This window comes from Gopherus flavomarginatus, chromosome 7 (genome assembly GCF_025201925.1).
Source record: "Gopherus flavomarginatus isolate rGopFla2 chromosome 7, rGopFla2.mat.asm, whole genome shotgun sequence".
Lineage (NCBI taxonomy): Eukaryota > Metazoa > Chordata > Testudines > Testudinidae > Gopherus > Gopherus flavomarginatus.
The window spans coordinates 17,583,694-17,604,594 of record NC_066623.1 but is presented as its reverse complement, the minus strand read 5'-3'; the positions used below and the strand labels follow the sequence as shown (position 1 = coordinate 17,604,594).

At 41.3% G+C, this 20,901-nt stretch overlaps 1 protein-coding gene and 1 long non-coding RNA gene across 7 annotated transcripts in view; both read right to left on the bottom strand.

The window, feature by feature from the left end:
- The window catches only part of LOC127055578 (uncharacterized), a 433,156-nt gene that overhangs the window by 383,620 nt on the left and 28,635 nt on the right, over nt 1-20,901 (bottom strand). The gene's annotated exons all lie outside the window — the stretch shown is intronic.
- LOC127055676 (uncharacterized) lies at nt 16,358-20,600 on the bottom strand. 5 transcript variants are annotated; one of them, XR_007775532.1, is made up of 3 exons: nt 20,459-20,600; nt 18,808-19,069; nt 16,358-17,373 (listed from the first exon to the last, which is right to left on the bottom strand). It is a non-coding gene; the product is annotated as an uncharacterized LOC127055676 (long non-coding RNA). The 5 variants fall into 5 exon arrangements; XR_007775534.1 differs by having other exon boundaries at nt 18,808-19,056; XR_007775533.1 differs by having other exon boundaries at nt 18,808-19,052.

Sequence of the window (20,901 nt, the reverse complement as noted above, 5' to 3'; positions counted from 1 at the left end):
GTGCTTGGGGCATCAAAATACCTAGAGCCGCCCCTGTACATTAACATAATTATTCTTCTGAAAATGCACACTGGGAAGTATTTTCCTATTTTGAAAGTGTATCCTCTAGCTAAGCAGAAATGATGCCATGTAACCAATCTCATCTAGGAAATAGGAAAGTGAATAATTCACATACAAATCCATCAGCTGAAATGTATTTCTCCATGTCAGTCAGTGTAGAAGGCTTTGGATAGGTCTGCAAAGGATTTAATAACAAAAAAAAAATCTAGATTGAATTATTTGTTGTTAGCAGTGGTAACAACCAGCTCCATGTATGAGCGTCAGGTAATATTCAGTAGCCTGGATGATAGGTGCAAAATAGGTTTCCTATTTTCTGATGAAAGCAACTCTTGTGGCTTTTAATATATATGTCAGATCTGCTTATATGGAATGAAACTTTTTTGATAGCTACAAATAGGATAACTAGCACATTTCAAGTTGGAAACTCAGTCTAAAAGGCATTGTTTGTTTCTCCTAAACTTTCCCAGGACAGGTTGACAGAATGTTCAGAGAGAAATCCAGAGAACCCATTAGGAGAAATCCAAAGAGAAAATAGTCTTCATTGTTAGCTTTTTTACAAGGTTGAACTGTGACCTCCTTTTCAAAAGCTCTGCTGTCTGGAGCCAGCACTTCTAAGAGAGAAGGAAAAATACACACACACACATTTCCCATCAGGTAGGTGCAAGACAGGATGGGATAAATAGTTCTTAAAAAATGGAGCAAGCTCTTGGTTAGCTTATTTTGGTATAAATTACTGCATGAGGTCCATACTCCTAATTAGTAAGAACTTTCTGATGTAAAGAGAGAAGAAAGCATTACTCAGATGCCAATTTAGGGGCTATTCCAAAACACACAGAAGTGAATGAGAGAAATCTTCTCTAACTTCCCGTGGCCAGAACCATCCCATTGCCTCTTCTTTTGGGTAAGGTTAGGTAAAGTCATTGCTTTGATATACCTTATGGAGAGAAATAAATATGGTGCAAATGACACTTTGAGTTCTTTCTAAGCAGCCATGGTCTACCACCCCAGCAAATGCATCTTCATCTTCCCTCTTGTCACAGCTGAAGCCACTGCAGAGAGAAGGAGGTGAGATGAGCTGTATTCCGAAATTGCTAAAGAGAGGCTTTTAGTTTAGAAATATATGGCCTACATTTTCAAAAGGGACAAGGCAATCTGAATTCCTCCATTTTGGGCTGTGCAGACTGACACATCTTCAAATAACCTGCTTTTTCAGCACACTTTTAATGCAAGTCTCAAAACTAGCAGAATGTTATAGGTGTCATATGACATGCGGCAATAATGTCAACTTTGAAGCTTTCCATTTAGAAGGCGGCTGTCCTTCCTGTGGCTTTGTTTTAGCCCAGCACCTACTTCTGAAAAGTGCTCATTTTATTTTTCAGAACACCCACCTAGGTAAATTGAATAACATCCAATAGGAGATACATACGTTTCCTCCAAGGGCAAGCGGTTAACGATTGCGAGCTGTGCAATTTTCACAGTGCAAATAGAAAAGTGCCACCACTCAAATACATTTGTATGTTCCTGACTCTGGATTCTTTTCTACAGCATGTTGACTCACCACCATGTGCTCTGTCTCAACTCTTGCGGCTGTTGGGGACTGGGACAATGAAAACGCATATTTTTTTCACTTCCATTACCCTTCCTAGGCAAACTGTGTCTTTATTTTAACTGCCCTACCCCTCCCAGGTGCTAATCACCATGTGGAATTGTTAGTTGCTTTGTAATGTTTGGGTGGACAGGGAACAGGGGAAAAGGGTATATGCAAGTAAGTATGCTGCAGACATAGTTAGTAAACGGAAGCCTAACTGATGACCTGAGAGCCTTTAAATGCAACTAGTAAATCTCTTGTAAGCATATTATGCATAAACATTTAGGTACACGTTACTTTGTTTTACTTGACATCCCTGAATCTTAAATCATATGTAAGTTGATTCAAAGTAGGCTAGAAGATCTCTCAGATTTCATTTCTTCTGTGCTGCTGACAGGTTCTACAAATTTAACTAGTACTGGAGAATGTGCCCTGGTTCTAAACGATCTATTTTCCACCCACTGGTGAGAGACCTCCACAATGTTTATCTTCTCTTGGATCCCAGGACATAGAATCTGGGGAGAGAAGGATCTATATTTTCAGTCAAGACTACAGACAATCAAACAACAAACAAAACCCTTCCATTGCCATGTGCAGTGTTCTTGTAGCTGTGTTGATCCCAGGATATTAGAGAGACAGGGTAGGAGAGGTAATATATTTTATTGGACAAACAAAGAGCTCTGTTTAGCTCAAAAGCTTATCTCTCTCTTGCCATCAGAAGTTGGCCCAATGAAAGATATTACCTCATCCACCTTGTCTCTCCAATATTAAAAACAAGTGAATAATGTCTCTATGCAGAACAGATATTTGTATATTTCACTGTAATTTATAAATGCATATAAAAAGGTATCTTTACTTTATTTTGGCTATTGCATACTCTTATTCCAGTGCAAAGATTTGCAACTGGTTTTGATTCTTCCATTTTGTTAGTGTGTCTTTGTTTTGTATCTTGTTGTTACTGCATTACAAGAACGTTCGTTTTCAACTGTGGGGTTTTTATTTTGTACCATTAACCTTGGAGTTCAGTACCTGTAAAGTTTAAGAGTCTGGATCCTAATCTATGTCTGAGCTCTGTATGAGCTCTCTGAGCACATCTGTATTTGGATGTGAATTTGTCTATGTACTGTAGGCTTATAGGATAAGCCACTTAACATTACTGTTGCACAGAGGTGCCAATTCTCATCATTTTGTCGCAAGTCTTGTGATATTTAGTGTTTCTTCTAAGAACCTGGATTTGTATCACTGTGTGGGAATCGCACTTCTTTTTTAAAGTTAATTTTCTAGCTCTCGTGGTTTCAGAGAAAAGCTTTGAAAAGTGGCCCATATGCATCTCCTTCTGTGCTTGAGTAGAATCCATTGCCTTTTCTGGAGGTCAGAAGGCAATTTTTTTGCAGTCATGTTCCCCATTGTAACCTTTGCTTTTAGGTGATTCCAACTAGTAATTTTAAAAATAAGGAATAAAACCAAACTAAATTCTCTCTAAGGTTCAAGTCTCCAGGACAGTTATAGATAGTTTAACTTGGTGGAAGATTATTAATAACATAATGAGCAATAAAATTAAAAACGTTATTTAATATAAAATAGTTAAGAAAACAAGCATCACACTATAGCCATACACTGCACTTATCTTCATGTTTTTATGATGTATTCAGGGATGATCCATCTCAAAATGAGGAGAATTGGTATAATCCTATCTCTAATGGTACCTTGATGGTGGGTGGGCACGCCTAATCTAAAATTACCATGCTACCCTTTTCATAATCAATTATAATAATGCCTCTTCATTAATGAACATTAAATCCACCCTTTTTACCATAACTAAATATTTTCTGCTTTCTTATTGACTAGTTAATATTATGTCATTTTAATTAACATATGTGCAAATGCCCTACCAATAACTACCAGTATAGATAACATTTTCTTAAATATTAACATTTTATCTAAAACACCTGTAAAATAAAAAACAGCTAGGGCCAAAACATGTATAACCAGAGGTCATATTGTAATGTCCTCACTTATCTTCAACTTGCCTCTGAATTGTCTATCTTCACTTCACTCAGATTTCACCAGGTCTCACTTGACTATTATCAAGCATATTTTTAAGAAATAGATTTTTTTGAGAGGCCTACTTACATTTCTGTATAAACACAAGCAAGCATTCTCTCCAAAGGTACATCCCTCCTTGCCAACCTTCCTTTGCCGTCCTTTAGCATAAAGTTTAATTTAAAATTTAAGCTTTCGAATCATAATAACTAGAGATGTCAGGGCCACTTTTTCTGAAGTGTTTAAATAGATTGACACAGCTCTTAGTGGGTGCCAATTTCTGCAAAGAGTTCACAAGTAGTAGAGCACTTCAAACTTACAGCAGTAAGGACCAGGACATGAAAGAATAGTTTCATTCAGCCCTGGCCAAGAACCTGCTGAAATGAGGTAGCTGATGAACAAGACATAATTGCACATTGGGGACTTCTTTCTTGTATTGACACCTAATAACTATTCAGTATAGCTGCTTTATTTTTTTTAAGAGCTACATTATTTTTGAAGGGCATTAAATGGAAATGAGCTGCAAAATCTGTGATTTCTTTTGGCTTTGATTTAGTGCTGTTTTCTGGGTTCTCTTGTAGAACAGTTCGATTAGTCAAAGCACAATGTGAAATGTCAAATTTTCATGTTATAAAACAGGCTAGTAGATTTTGTTTTTTTCTCTCCAGCAAACTTTTTTGCATTGAAACTAAATACTGTTTTGGAAGTTGTTTCTATAGCTTGTGCTGTCTTCTAAATGCCAGTGACAAAAAAAGGCAACATGTTTATGCATTAAACTTTAAATATCAGCTAACATTCAGTATACATATCTCTGATGTAGAACTGAAAGTGTAAGATGCACAAGTTAGGCTGAAGGGTGAGGGTTTTTAATGCTCTAAGGCTGGATTCTGATTGATATTGTACAGCTGTGTGAGGGAATAACTTCTTTTATCCCATGTGGGTTCCTTGGACTTAGAGTCCACGCACAAGGGAATACATGAGGTTTCCTCACCTGTTTGCTTCCTTCCAAAGCATGGGTGGAGAATGAGCACGGCCTCGTCTCATTCCCTTTCTCTCCCCTCAAATCTCTATTCACTGGCCATGGTAGATGAGCCAGCACCAGAAAGGAGAGGGATAGCAAGTTGCTGCTAGCTTATGCCAGCAGATTATTTTTTACTGTTCTACCAGAACTCAAGAGAATAGAACAAGACTTGGTGAGTCCACAAAAGGATTTAAACTCTGTGAATTTGTGATGAGCTATCCATGATGCTGAGAAGTCCAACAATGAAACAAATACTCTCCTTACCACTCTTCAGTCTCCTGTGTGCCTGATATTGTCTGCATTATGGCATAACTGAATGTATGACATCCTGATTGCTTTCATGATGTTAATTTTTGAATCACAATAAGTTGGGCCTTGGTATCATGGACGCTTCCTCTTGGTTCAAATTTTCAAACATACCTCTAAGTTAGAATCTTGATTTAGACCTCCAAATCGGCAATTGCTGTTGGGCCTCATTAGAAGGTCAAAAATGTGAACTAAATAAAACTAATCATAGAAACTGTCTGCTTTCCACAGAAGATTTTGAGTGTCTGTCAAATGGAATGCCTGAAAGCCAAGACAGTTTTTTGGCACAAAACTAGAATATTTATTTTTTTTATTTTGAAATGCTGTCATGGTGTCTCATGGGAGTTGTAGCTTGTCCCTCACACTCTGAACTTTAGGGTACAGATGTGGGAACCTGCATGAATAACCCCTAAGCTTATTTTTACAAGCTTAGGCAAAACAGTTGCTGCCATCACCAAATGTTTTAAAAAAACATTTGAGGGAGAGCCATTTGGGGACTCTGCCTTCCCCCCACCAATTCCTGGTGAGCCCAGATCTAAAATCCTTGCATCTTGAAACAAGGAAAAATCAATCAGGTTCTTAAATGAAAACTTTTAATTAAAGAAAACATGTGAAAGGAATACCTCTGTGAGATTAGAAAGCAAGATGATCTCATAGACAACAGATTCAAAACACAGGGGATTTCCCTCTGAGCAAAACCTTAAAGTTACATAAAAACATAGTTTGATTCTCCCTCTGTTTGCAAAAGAAATGACAAAGAGAAAAATAAAGAAATTTACCACATTCTTATTTTCTTATTGGTCCTTCTGGTCAGGTGTCAGCTAGGTTATGAGAGCTTCTTAACCTTTTAGAGGTAAAAGAGGAATTAACCCTTAACTGTCTGTTTATGACAGAAGCGTCATACTTCCATTCTCCTTTATGGGCCAGGCTATCAAGAACTTCAAAAAATATTTTTTTTCTTTATGTTTTGGGAGTTCCATTTTGACAAACTTGATATTTTTGTTGGAGGGAAGAGCTTCAACCAATTCTGCTATTAACTGCCAATTTTCACATGGAGATGTGGGACTGGCTGCCCTCTTTGTATGCCTAAGTTTGGAAACTGGATCTACAAAGCAAGGCTTGGTTGTGCAGTAATATACTTGAATGTGGGTGCACACATGCATTACACAATGACAGTCTTCATGTGGAAAGAGTATCAAAGCATGTTGCCTAGTGGATGGACCGGAAAGATTATAAAATTCTTAACTAGCAGATTCACGCTTGGCTTGACTGCATGTTTTTTGCTTGTCACGCTGGGATTCCATCCCTAATGCAGCATTTTTGAAGTGTTGTTGACAACAGTCATTTGTCTGCAGTCACCAATTTATGTTGTATACAAACAGAAAGCTTCTGTTTACATACACACATAGTTTGAGAAGCAGCAATAATGAGACCAGAAAAAAATGCTTGACAGTTTAATGGAGATTTTTGATAAAACATATTTTCTAAATTTTTTTTGGAGAGCAGCTGAGGGTCTCTAAAGATTTCAGAAGTAACTTTCATTGTAAAAGAGCTGAACATTGCTGTCAGTTTCCAACTGCACTGACAGTTTTAGACGTTATGGGCCTGATTCCTCTTGTTTACATCAATGTAAACTGTGCCAACGGGCTTTAAAGCCAGTGACGTTAAACCTGTATAAAGATTGAATAGGCGTGATCAGAACCAGAAAGTCTTTATTTGAATAACATTCTAGTGGGTTTATTTTTACACATTCCTTTCCCAGTCTTGCAATGATCTAGAACTGTGTTTGTAACTCAAGCCTTCCCCTCAAGAATCTGCCAAATGTGAATCCAAACAAGTTAGTTTGGATCTAACTTTTTTAGAAATCTTGTCATTGCATCTGGATTTTTAATTCCCAAGTTGCAAATCTCCCATATTAGGTTTTGGTTCTGGTCACTCTATGCCAGGGGCGGGCAAACTTTTTGGCCTGAGGGCTGCATCTGGGTATGGCAATTGTATGGCGGGCCACGAATACCTGATGGGGAAGGGGGACTCTATGGGATGTAGCATGGGGAGGCTCTATAAGGGCTGTTACTGAGGTGGGGTGAGGGGGATTCATGGGGTATGACGCAGGGGGTGGGTTCTACAGAGGCAGTACTAGGGACTCATGGGGTCCTGCTGGCAGTGATACCAAGGTGGCCGTACCAGGCACCACCACGGGCGGAGGCAGTCTAGCTGGGACGGGTGCAGCCCCTGGGCGGTTTCGAGGCTCTCAAGGGTGATGCCGTAGGAGATCGGGAGGGGACTGGCTGCTCTGCTGCGTAGGGGCAAGGCTGGCACGAAGGACAGGGTTCCAATCCTGGAAACAGCGCGATGAAGTTGCGCCTGCATAGGGTAGCTCTGTGAGCTGGATGATGGTGCTCATCAAGGGAATTATGAGTCAGGCTGGGGAGCGCTGGGCGGGTGGAGCAGGGCAAGCTCCCAACCTCACTCCCTGGTGGGAGCTCGAGGGCCAGATAAAAATATCTGATAGGCCAGAAGAGGCCCGTGGGCCGTAGTTTTCCCACCCCTGTTCTAGAGAAGCACATTTTGGATCCAGTCCCATCTTCATGGTCAGATTTATTGTAAAGTTATCTGTAAAATATAACCCTGTTTATAACAATCCTTCCCTCTTCCCCCTTCAAATGACTTCATTATTTGCAAACATTCCTCCAATAGGCTGTATTTTGTTCATAACAGTTATCTTTGTAGATGCTTTAATTATTCATGTCTGACTGTGATGGAGTGTGATTGGTTGCCTAAGTCACATGGTATATTCTGCTCTCCCATTAGATAAATGAAAAATTTAAACAGGGAACAATTAACAATACTAAAAGCATAATGCGTATCCCACCATGAATTTTCAGACAAACATCCAGGGTAAACCTTGATACCCCAGGATATACACACTTTCATGAACAAAGAAGCAGTAATACCAACACATGTAATCAAGAAATAGTGATCCCACCAAAAATACTGGAGTGAAAACCCACATGATTCCTACAAATATCCATCAATTGCTTTTGGCACTTCTTGACCAGCTCTGGTAATAAAACACATGAAGTTCTACTTCAGATCATGTCAACGTTGTTTTAGCTGGGCCTTTAGAGATAAACATAAATAGTGTGTTTTTTCCAGGTGTATTTATCCTTCATACTCCCGCTGTGAGCTATGAAGCAATTATAACAGCACTTTTGCAGCCTGCAAATGACATAGAAGGATGTGCAGGTGGCTCTGTAAATGAAATCTCTCTGACAGCACTCTTTGCACAGGGAGTTTGATTTAGAAGCACAATATTACAGTCTCTGAGACACAAATGAACTCATAGTGTAGCTGCACTCTGAAACAGATTTTAATATTAACTAGGTCAACCATTATCTAAGGATTGAAAGAAACATTCAAATAACTGAAACAGCTCTGTGCTTTTAAAATTTAAAAGTGCTTGTTTTTGGGTAGAACCATTCACTTTCTAAAGAAGAGTAATCCCCCACTTTTATATATATTAGGCTTTCAAAAATAACTAGTAGTTTTGGGTGCCTCAAACTGTGCATGACCATCTGGAGAAATCATTAAAAAGGGCTAATATTCAGGAGGTGGATGCTTCACACTTTCATTTTAGGCCCTTTTAAGTTGTCTAAATTGGGTGCCCAAAATTGCTAGCCATTTCTGAAAATTTGGCCCAAATTTTTTTCTTTTGACTAGAGCTAGATAATGAGTACAAAGGGATTCTTGAATATCTTCGTGAATAGATAGAGCGTTTTTCTTCACTATTGTAGTGCCAATTGGTGGTGGTTGCAAACTATGAACTTGTTTATGAAAATGTTTGCAAATCCCAACACTTTAATGAATTTAAGCCCAAATAATTGATCATCCAAACTACATATTTGAGTGTGTATTTATTATTTGTCATTAGTTACTATTATTTATTGGCATTGTGATAGCACCTTGAAGCCCCAGTCAGGATTAAGACCCCATTGTGCTAGGCTCTGTACAGACTGTATCACAGGCAGTCTCCGATTCAAACAGCTATTCATTGTTTTCCTGTTCAAAATGTCATGTCATAGTATTGTATATTTGCTAAGCTCAATGGATCTCTGACCAGGTTGACATCTAGATGTTAAATAATTAAATCTGAAAGCAGAAATGCCTGTGATTTATTTAAAGTAGAAAACAGTTTTCTTATCTCATGAAAATGTTAGAGATTTTAAAAATGTTCCATTCCACCCTGGGACAAAATCAAGATTTTTTGAAATTTGAGACAGACACATTCACCCCTAACCTCAAATAGCCAAAGGCCTGGTGGTTAAGGCACTCACCTTCTTGATTTCAACTTGGCTTTCCTGCATCCCATGTAAATCCCAAGCTATTGGGTATTCTAGGGTGGGGTCTCTCTTTCTCTTGTTTTGACCAGAAATTTGATGCTGGGTTTGAGAAACCTTCTTAATGATATGGTACACTCCTGCTGTCATAAACAGATAGTTAAGGGTTAATAGAACAGGAGTACTTCATGTCTCTTTTGCCTGTAAAGGGTTAACAAGTTCAGTGAGCCTGGCTGTCACCTGACCAGAGGACCAATCAGGGGGCAGGATACTTTCAAATCTTGAGGGAGGGAAGTTTGTGTGTGTGCTCTTAGTTTTTGGTTGTTGTTCACTCTGGGGGCTCAGAGGGACCAGACGTGCAACCAGGTTTCTCTCCAGTCTCCCTGATACAGGCTCTTGTAAGTCCAGAATAGTGAGTACTAGGTAGATAAGGCGAGTTAGGCTTACGTTTGTTTTCTTTATTTGCAAATGTGTATTTGGCTGGCAGGACTTCAAATTTGTATTTTGCTGAAAGGATTTTTATTTGTACTTGTATACTTAGGCTGGGAGGGTATTCCCAGTGTCTATAGCTGAAAGACCCTGTAACATATTCCATCTTAAATTTACAAAGATAATTTTTACTGTTTTTCCCTCTTTTAATTAAAAACTTTTCTTGTTTCAGAGCCTGATTGTTTTTTTTTATTCTGGTGAGACCCCAGGGGACTGAGTCTGGATCCACCAGGGAATTGGTGGGGAGAAAGGTTAATTTCTCTCTGTGTTAGGATTACTTTCTCTCTCAGGGAGTGTCTGGGAGGGGGAGAGAGAAGGAGGGGGGAAGGTGAATTTTCCTCTCTGTTTTAAGATTCAAGGAGTTTGAATCACAGTGATCTTCCAGGGTAACCCAGGGAGGGGAAGCCTGGGAGAGGCAACGGTGAGGGAAAGGGTTTACTTTCCTTGTGTTAAGATCCAGAGGGACTGGGTCTTGGGGGTCCCCGGGCAAGGTTTTGTGGAGACCACAGTGTACCAGGCACTGGAATTCCTGGTTGGTGGCAGCGCTACAAGTACTAAGCTGGTAATTGAGCTTAGAGGAATTCATGCTGGTACCCCATCTTTTGGACGCTAAGGTTCAGAGTGGGGAATTATACCATGACACCTGCAAAAAATATTGGCCTTGACAAGTCAGCACTATCCAACCAAAAGGCACTTGGTCAAAATTCTCGGCCAGTTCTGATTTTAAGTGACCATTCACATACTGTGACGGATGTATGGTGAAATAGTCTAAGTGAACAATACATGAAGAGCCCAGCAGTTGAGTTTGGTCCACAAAATATTTGGCAAATACTTATTCTTTAATCCTGCAATGCAGTGGTGTGCAAACTTTTCTGGACGCACTTCCACTTACCATTCACAAAATCTGTCACCTTCTACCACTTCCATTACCTGTGTAACTGTGCCTTAGTGAGTCACAATCGAGGATGCCAAATTCAGGACGAACTGCTGACAAATAGGGCAAACACAACCCCAAACTGGTGGTTATTCTTTTATAAGATATACCAAACCAGCCACAAAAGTAACTCCTGTTTCACCACACTGGCTAACGAGAAAACATAAAGGCAGTTTCCTCAAGCATTCCAGTTCTTATATCACCACCAAAACCACTGGAGTGGTTCTTTACAACCAATCTCATCAAATAATATTTTTTTCTGATCCCAAAGGATCAGCCACATACCCCGGTCAATAATAACGTAGATCTAACCCCAAAATCATGGTGATGCCAATCCTTTAGCATCTAAAATCTAAAGGTTGAGTCATAGAAAGAAAGAAAGGCGAGAGTTAAAATTGGTTAAATGCAGTCAATTATATACAGTAATGGCAAAGTTCTTGGTTCAGGCTTGTAGCAGTGATGGAATAAACTGCTGGCTTAAGTCAAGTCTCTGGAGTACATCCACAGCTTGGATGGGTCATTCAGTCCATTGTTCAGAGCTTCAGTTTGTAGCAAGGTTCCTCCAGACGTAAGAAGCAGGACTGGAGATAAAATGGAGAAGATGCAGCTACCTTTTATAGTCTTTTGCCATGCGGCCTGTGCTTCCTTTGTCCCAAACACAAGCTGCCCAGCACATGGCTTGGAAGCCCTGCACGTAAACCACATCCCTTACGGGTGTAGCTTGCAGCGCTGGGAGCCGCACTCCCAGCACTGCAGCACTGATTACACTGAGGCTTTACAGCACTGTATCTTGCAGCGCTCAGGGGGGTGTTTTTTCACACCCCTGAGCGCGAAAGTTGCAGCGCTGTAAAGTGCCAGTGTAGCCATGGCCTTAGAGTTCTGTCCATGGACATGTCCCTGCATGCCTGGCTGAGTCATAAGGTGTATCACCCTTCTCTCAATGGTCAATTGTACAGCTGATGGTCCTTAATGGGCCATCAAGCAGGCTAGGCAGTGCTGATGCCAAACTGTCTGGGGTGGCATCCAGAAGCATAGCACAAGTTTGAAATACTGACATACATACATATCTATAACTCATTATACAAAGGTGATACAAACATATAAACAAGATTATCATGTCTGGCAAATTATAACATATTTGCAGATATCTTACATGGCATACCTGGCTGTGACCGGTGTCCTAGTGGGGGATAGCTGTGGTCACTCAATCAGAGTGAACTGCAGAGAATGGGGCAATCCCCATAAAGCTGGTTGATAATCCAGTACTTATAACATACAAAAATAATACATGCATACAGATAGCCTAATCATAACCAGCAAAACATAACCTTTTCATAGACACCTCACTCGACAACCTTTGTACAATATTTGCTGCAAATATATAACAGTGGTTGCAACAATGATCTATATGGTCATATTCTATTCAGATAACATCACAACTTGTAATCTGAAATTGGCTGTTTTGCACTAGTTGAAATCTGAAACTGTTTTTCATGCTGGAAGGTGGAGGGGAAACACAGATGAGGCTATTCATTCATTCGGTTGATATTAGAACGTCTGATTCACTTGAGAGGTCCCAGGCTCTCTACTATTATTATGCTGCTGGTTTATGTCTTTTAATATCAATTATTAATCATTAAAATTAATGAGAATCAAAATTAATTTTAAAGGCATAGCTGGCCTACTGTAGTTATGAAACTTACCAAATTGTTGAAAATGAGCCAACCAGTGCTTTTTATTTGTGTTTGTTATTAAAAGAGCAAAAGGCTGAAGTCTGTTTTCATGCCTCCCCTCCCCTGGGAACCTCATGCATCCCCTCCCCACCACCCAGTTTGTGCACCACTGCTGTAATGTATTCCTTGCTCATCAAGGGCCATCCTGCATCATTAAAGTCAATGGGAGTTTTGCCATTGACTTCAACAGAGAGATGGATTAAGCCTTGACTACGTATTCAGTCTACCCATGAAAAGAACAGTGACCTAAATGTGTTGAATATAACTTATTTACAACAGAAAATGCAAGTAGCTCTGCTTCTGAGTCAATTCACTGCCTGGCAAGAAAACTTTGATGGCATAGGATCTGTAGGCACTTGCTAGAGTTGTGTGAATTTGTGGGTGGTAGGGAAGGGATGATAATTGTCTGTCAAACGTTCTTCCCACCTTTCTTTACTATACTATGAATTGTCAAAGGTTCTCCATTCACAGTGAAATCACTCACTAGACCAATTGTAGCACAAAAGCAATTGGCTGTACAGTTCCCGTCTTCTCTATTTGATTACTTACCTATGTATAGTCCCTAGGTAGGATTTGCTTTCAGTGATTTGTTCAACTGTATTTGCTTTAGTTGATTGGTAGGCAGCTATCGCTGGGATGATAGTTAAAATTATGCATGACATTTGCAGGATATTAACATTCAAATGTATGAGTTACTAAGTTTAAGTGTCCTTAGTGTGTCATTACTGTAATTCAAACTCTGGTGTCCTGTTTAAACAGAATATGTTTGAGCTTGTTTGACAAAAGATTAGGGAGTTTGATAGTGACTAATGTGTAAAAGTTCAGTGCAGAGGGGAAATGTGTCTGCATTGGAAATGTGACAAACTGAGCAGCTATGAATGCTTAGAAGGCTATATAAATATAATTTAGTTTATTTCCGGACAAATTAAGGGCTAACAGGCCAATACCATTTTAGATAACAGTTCCAAGGTGATAATGTGGAGTTGGTTCTAAGTTATATGTCAATGTCTTGGAGACTCCTGGTTTTCCTCAGTGAAGCTGAAGTTTTTCTCCTAACCGTGTTTAATATATTAAGTCATTCCAACGGATTGGATTCATCAGTATTAGGACTGGATACTTGTCATTTTACTCTAATAACAAAAAGCATTTCTGCTGCTATAGTCTTTCTTTTAGTTAAGTTAGTGCTTACAGGGAGTCAGGTGGGAATTTTTCAGCTGAACACTTTTTCATCAGAAAATGCTGATTTGTCGAAACTGAAATATTTTGTGGAAATATCAGTTTCAATACAAATTTCACTGGAAAAATTTCTCAGGTCTGGGAGAAAGCCAGCCATGTCAGAATAGCCAGTGTCCCAGAGACTAGGGCATTCAACTGAGATATGGGAGACCCGGGTTCAAATTCCTCTTTGCCCTCCCTAATTCAGAGCAGGGATTAGAACCTGGTGTTCACGTTCTAGGTGAGTGCCCTAACCACTGGGTTATTGGCTATTCGGAGTGAGGCACTCTTCCCTTTGTTGTTTTTTCCTTCACAGAAGAATTCAAAAGGTCTCTGTTTCATCCCAATGCAGAATGGAAACAGTTTTTGAAATCTTGAAAATTTTGATGGGACAGGAAAACTGTTTCTCACCCAGGTCTACGAATGGGGGTGAAGTTAACCCATTTGTACTACTTAAGTTCCACTTATTGATCCTTGTATGTACAGCACCTAGCATGATGGGGTCTTGGTCTATAGCCAGGTCTATGGCCAGGCTCCTAGTCAATATAGTAATACAAATAATAAATAATACATTTTCTGCTGCTCCCACTTGACTGCCTAGGAAAAATTCTCAAAGATGTATTTCTTAGATGCTAGCTACAGTTTAAAGACTGAAGACTCCCCGAAGACCCCGGTAGAGTGTGATTGTTCCTATAAGATTACTCAGTCTTGTTTGTTATAGGACCAATCTTTCTTAACTTCTAGAATTACAACTTAGACTAAAAAAACTCCCCTCCTTTTTAGACCAGAACCATTAGGGACAGAAACATCTTGTTACTTAACTGTGGGTTCCCTTTTGGTTGACTGTTGACTGGTTGACTGTTTTCTTGCAAATATAGTAAACCTCCTGGGGAGGTGGGAGTAGTTTTTCTTTGTAAAAGAAAGAAATGTTCTGCAATCGGAGGATGAATTTTTTTTGCTTTTGTTGCTTTATTGTCTATGTTGATCTTCCTTCACAATACTGTTGCCGGCAGATAACTGCCTGAGGCCAAGCAACAGCGGGGGAGGGTCCGTCGCCTGGTGTGCCGCGCCAATAAACACACCAGAGTGGAGAAGCAAACCAAGTTTATTTGAGATCTCAAAGCGGTGCAGGGAGATTGACTCAGATCAAGCACACCTAAAACAAGCAGTCTGTTCCTTTATATCCATGAGAACTTTTCTCACTGACTAGCAATCCCCCGTTTCCCCTCCCTCCTCCTCCTTCCTCCCCCTGTAGCAATTACGTAAGCGCAGGTGCATTAAGTAATCTTGGCCGCGGCAGCTCGTTAGTAAGTTTTCCTTCTGCAAGTTATCTTGTCCTTCTGCTAAAGGTGCACAGGCCTCATTATTTCTGCTTTAGACCAGTTAGAACTGTTGCAACTGATAACGGCTGTTACACCTGGCCTTTTCGGTCGATTAAAGTTCAAACATGGAGGGACTCTTGTCTGCTGAGGCTTAAAACCAGAAAGGCTCCATACTCTTGTGGCCTTCCACCCTCCTGAGTTACGTAGGGTTATGCTTAGTGACACCAACAACTCCCTCCTTTGAGAATACTCAACAAACTTTTGGCTGAGTGTTCTCACATTTAAAGGATAACATGTGATTTAGCTCTAGGGAGCTGAAGTGCTTTACAGCAAGCAAGCAAGAGAAGAGTAACAATACACAACACCACACCAGTGAGCAGGAGGTGAACAATGCCTTCCCCTATTTTTCCCAGGTTAAGTAACCAGCCCCAGAGGGAATCAGAAATAGTGGGTTTTCTTTCCTGGGCCTTCCACTGTTTAAAAGCCTGTTTGGCTGACAGGATGTACTTTTTAATATCCTGTGCGTCTTCTGGGACATAAGTACAGCATTCATCCCCTATAAGGGCGCACATCCTGCCCTGGGAAGCCACACTTCCACCCAGGAAGTGTCCAAGTATGTCTCCATGATCACAGATCAGATGGTATTTCTGATGCGTCTGTAAGGGCAGTGGGCCAAGTCTGGTACTCAAGATCACTTCAAATGGCCATCATCTGGTAATTCAGGAAATCCCGAATTCCTAAACATACTAGATCCCACTGCAATGCCTTCCCAGCCTCAGTGATATTCAATACCATCTTTCCTTGGTGTAGTACTATAATACACCTGTTATTTAACTATTCTCAGGTACTTTCAAAAGGCATCAACATTAATAGCATAGGAGGGGGGTTACATTATTAGTCACTCTCCAGGACACAGGGCGCAGCCTGTAGAATAAACCCCAAAATCCAATTAATACCACATTCCCAAACATGGGTCCCACAAATGTCCTCCCACTAGTGTATAATTCTTTGTTTCTTCACCAGGGTCAGTTCTTAATGTTCTTTCTAGTCAGGAATTCCTGGACTTTGGCAATTTCAGTGGAGCGAGTGTTCCTTCTTCTTTCCCAAAACAGTCGTGGTGCAGCATCCTTGTACTTTTTCCCTACTGTCCAGAAGGCACAGTGGAGCTAGAAGGTGAAATAGGCTAATCATCAGTAGGAGAATTCTCCCGATGTGGAGGGGTCTTTTTGCCATGAGAATCTTGGGTCCATGCAGTCAGTCTTTGACATTTTACAGCGACGGTGGTAGTCACCGGGACTTAAGGGCCTTTCCAGGGTGGAGCCAGAGCAGACTTTCGTCGGTGGACCTTTACATCAATCCCGTCTCCTGGTTCCAAAGAGTGGTAGGGCTGCTAGGGTCTTTGGGTAGCGCTTCTTTACCTGTGAGAAAAGAAACTTAACACATTTCATTAGTGCCTGGCAATGTTTTGCAAATCTCATAGCTGCGTGGGCAAATTCAAGCCCTCCTTTTCCTGGTTGTTAGCCAAGTCTTAACTGTGAGCAGTGTTCTTGAATGGAGTCAGTATCTTATCTATAGCCTGAGCTTGCTATTTTATTTTATTTTTTTTTCAGTTAATTCATTCTGTTCTTTGTCCTTCTTCCCTTCTTGGCTTCTTTTAACCTGCAAAGGAAACTTCCACTTTTTACTTATACACCTTCTTCCCAACAATGAAGACATAAACATTGTCATTATACAGTACATTAGTCTTATTATTTAATATATGCCACACACACCCTTTTGCTAAAATAACCTTATTACAGAGCTTTGGAGCAACAAGCCAGGACAAGCACACCCACTTTGAGGAGTTCACTCAATACAACCTCTAGTCCAATAGCCTTTCACCATCCCCAGCCCTCTGGCTAGAAATCTGAGGTAGCCAAAAAGATCCCATGTACAATATGGGGAGTGGGTTAACTTTTCATGTCTTTGCTTTCAAAGACTGTTGGTATGCAAATTTTAACAACAATTTTTGCAATTAACAGTTTGGCCAATGAAATTTCTTTTCTTTACTTAAGGAAATGCATTAGACTTTAGTATATTACATTCTCCTGATTTATCCAAACACTTTGTATTCCAAGTTGAACAAAACAAATATCTGCATTTTAATTTAATCTTTTTGTTTGATTTTAAACTAGACTATTTTATAAAAATATTAAACACAAAAATTCCGGCCACAAGACAAACACCACAGGACAGAACATAGAACACAAAACATGATTCCTATTGTGCCAGTAAATGCATGGTACGTTGAATGCTGTTCAGCTGGCATCAGTTTTCTCTGATTATCTGAAAGACACAAAAAAGAGAGGTCTACCCACCCCTTCTGGGCAGACATCGCTTGAAATATACAAATACTCTTGTTGGCTTCAGGCAAAACAGAGGAATTACCCCATAGTTTCTTGTATTTGTTTCATAGGCAGCCCAGGTTTTCAATTACATAACACTGTATACATTCTTCAGCTAATTCAACTAAATTGTTCATAGCCAAACCAAATGATTGCAATCCAATAACTTCTTTTCCTGAATTTATTTACAAACATTTCACAGACACCAAAAACTTTTTTTTCTTTAGCATTTTTACAAAGTTCAACTGCTGTTTCGTTCAGCAACTACAGAGTTAACTTCTCACTCTCCCTTAAATCACTTGCTTGTCTCCCAACAGCCACTTTTATCAACTTAAATCACCATTCCAAGTAAGTCCTGGGTATTTGAAATCTCCATGCTTACACTTACTGACTCCTTTCTTCCACTACACCCTTAAAGTTTTCCAACCTGTTTTCCAATCTCTCTGTCTGTTGCCTGCCCGCCTGGGCCCGATCCTGCTTTTCTTGCTGAACCGTCCCTTCCATGGGCACCAACTTGTTCCACTACCAGTTTAGCTAGGAGGGTGGGCTTCTCATCTAGCCCCCACCCCTCCTGGTCTCTTCCCTTAAACATTCTTACTCACAAGACTACCCGAGTCCTCCTTCATGAGGCTTGCCACCTGGACAAAAACACATGGCCCATTGGGCAAAGGCCATTTACTTAACATATAATTTAAAGGACTATTCTTAGAGGGTTTACCCAGAGACTCATTCATCTGTTTGACACTTAAACAGAAAAGAGAATTACACAGAGAGCAGAGGGAATTACAGTCTAAGCCAGACTTTCCCACTTCTATACACTGACCGCTACAGGGGACGGGACAGAAGGATCTCAATTCAACCTCAGAACTTTCTTGCACACATGGCTTCCACTCCGAGGAATTACGAACAAGAGGTTCAGTTCTGCCCACACTCCTAACGCCCAAATGAACAGAGCAGAAAAACAACAGTAACCGGTTAAACAGAACAGAACCAGAACCAGATAGCGTTTTCTTATCCTATTAGGACTCACTTTTACTCATGCAGTTCTCAACATATAACACCAACAGTACCAAGCAAAGCAAACACAAAATAACAAGGGTAAAACAAATAGATGGTGTAAATTCTGCAGGGCTCCCCCCTTCTTAATTGCTCACCAAACTGTGACAAATTTCTGTTACCAATCTATCCCTCGTGTCAGGTGATCAGGCTGACACTACAGGATCGTTGGGGGAAGATAAAGAAAACACACCATATAACTGTATTTTAAAGCTCCATTAATAAAATAATAAAACAACAACGGAGAGTGTTGGGAACGCTCCCTCATCACTCAGGAAAACATTAATGCCCCAAGCCCCTTTCATACCCACACACGTACGTCCAGACTGGCCACTTCTGTGTATAATGTTCAGAGAAGGGGGGAGAGGTGGACTGGAGATTATCCTGTATACAGCTTGTCCAGAATTTCTAACATGCTTCTGCTCTTTGGAGGGCTGTTCTCTTGCACCCTGGAATCTTCTGCAGCATCTCTTTCAGAGATTCCAGTCCAGGTCAGCTGCCTGCGGCTTCTTCAGTGTCACCAAGCCACACCGGCTCCGGGGTCACAAAGGCACACTGTTGGATCTTACTGGACAGTTAAGCTTTGCAAATGTATTCTCAATTCTGTAACTTGTATTTCCTTTGCTTCGCCTCTGTCTATATTTTTTCCTTCACAGCCAGCTGGGGCCGAAAGCAGCCCCTCCCTGCACCAAGCACAGTCCGCGCCGATTCCTGACCCTGAACGCAGAGCAATCCTCCCCTTCCATCCCTGGGCCAAGATGATTTTTAAATTAACCCGTTCCTTTCCTCAATAGACAAATTTGCTCACTCTGTGTCAGGGCTTTTTGGTGATTAAACGCTCCTCTTAGATGTATGATCTTATCTAGATTGAAGTACCTTCTAGTGGGCATTATTTAGATGGATTTTCATGGTGTAAATATTCCAATTCTCTAAATACCTGCAGGTTGTTGAACTATAATGTACGTACATGTAATATGCTGGGGTACCCTTAGGGGGTGAGATGGAATGTTTAGACTGCCCCCCACCCATTTTCCACTTACACACACACGGAGGGTGCCCTGTCCGCGCTAGCGGCTCATAAACTAAGGATTTTTCCCTACAGGGTACTCACACAGGAGAGGCTAACGAGGATGGCCACGACCCTCCTACACCTCCCTTCAGCAAAGAGCGTCGGCTAGTCTCTGGGAGACGGCGCCGCTTACTCTGATTGCATCCAGTGAGATGATCAGACTGTCAGTAGCCCACACAGAAAGGAAAGGGGAAGGGAAGATGGGTACACACACTCCTAGACCCAGGCAGCTTCCTCACCGGACGATGCCAGGCCAAGTCAGCCCACCATGGGTTGGACCTCCTAAAGATCCACTAGTTACCGGGCTTGCGTTAGAGTAGTCCTGGTCACGAGCTTTTGCTTCACAGGGTACTCTGGGCGTCTTCCGGTAACAGTCATTCACACTGGCCCCCAGTACCATTCTGCATTTGATCTTGCTTTTTAGCTACAACAGGGAGAGAGTGCACTAGGACATGGGGTCTCCCCTTTCTAAACAGGTCCCTCCTTTGTCCCTGCACTATCCCTAACCTGCTTTTGGATCCCTGCACTCTGCCAGACAGAGGGAAGAACTGGAGCTACAGTGGGGTATTTTTACAAGAGCTCTCCATACAAACAGCTTCAGAAGCTACCCATTTACTGACAAAACAGGAGTAATTGGAGGATCGTGTTATAATTAAGTGATCCTTCCGGTGGCCACCTTTCTGGTCCTCTAGTTGATATTGAGGCCAGTCTACTATACAGAACTTTTTAGTTTGCTTTTAGTTAGTGGATCTGATCCAAGCACTTCCCAATTCGCTAGAATGCATTCTAAGGGTGTACACCGTGCCCTGCCTGTACTCTGTCCCTGCCCCATATCCTAGGGTGACACTGGGCATCCCCAGGTCATAACAGGCAAAAATCCAGACCACTGGACTGTTCCTACCTTATCCAAGGGACCGGTTCCTCACCGTCGCCCTCAACTGCTTCTCCACTACTCGAGCGCGTTGCACCGTTGTGCCCTCTGGGGTCAGTCGAACTGCGTCTCCGCCGAGGCCCCCGGTGAAGTCACCGGTGCGCGCTGGGCGTCAATCGTCGCCGCAATCCGTCGACCACCAGAAGGGATCCAGGCAAGGCTAATTTTAGCCTCAATGCCCCACGTTGGGCGCCAAGAACTGTTGCCGGCAGATAACTGCCTGAGGCCAAGCAACAGCAGGGGGGGGGGGTCCGTCGCCTGGTGTGCCGCGCCAATAAACACACCAGAGTGGAGAAGCAAACCAAGTTTATTTGAGATCTCAAAGCGGTGCAGGGAGATTGACTCAGATCAAGCACACCTAAAACAAGCAGTCTGTTCCTTTATATCCATGAGAACTTTTCTCACTGACTAGC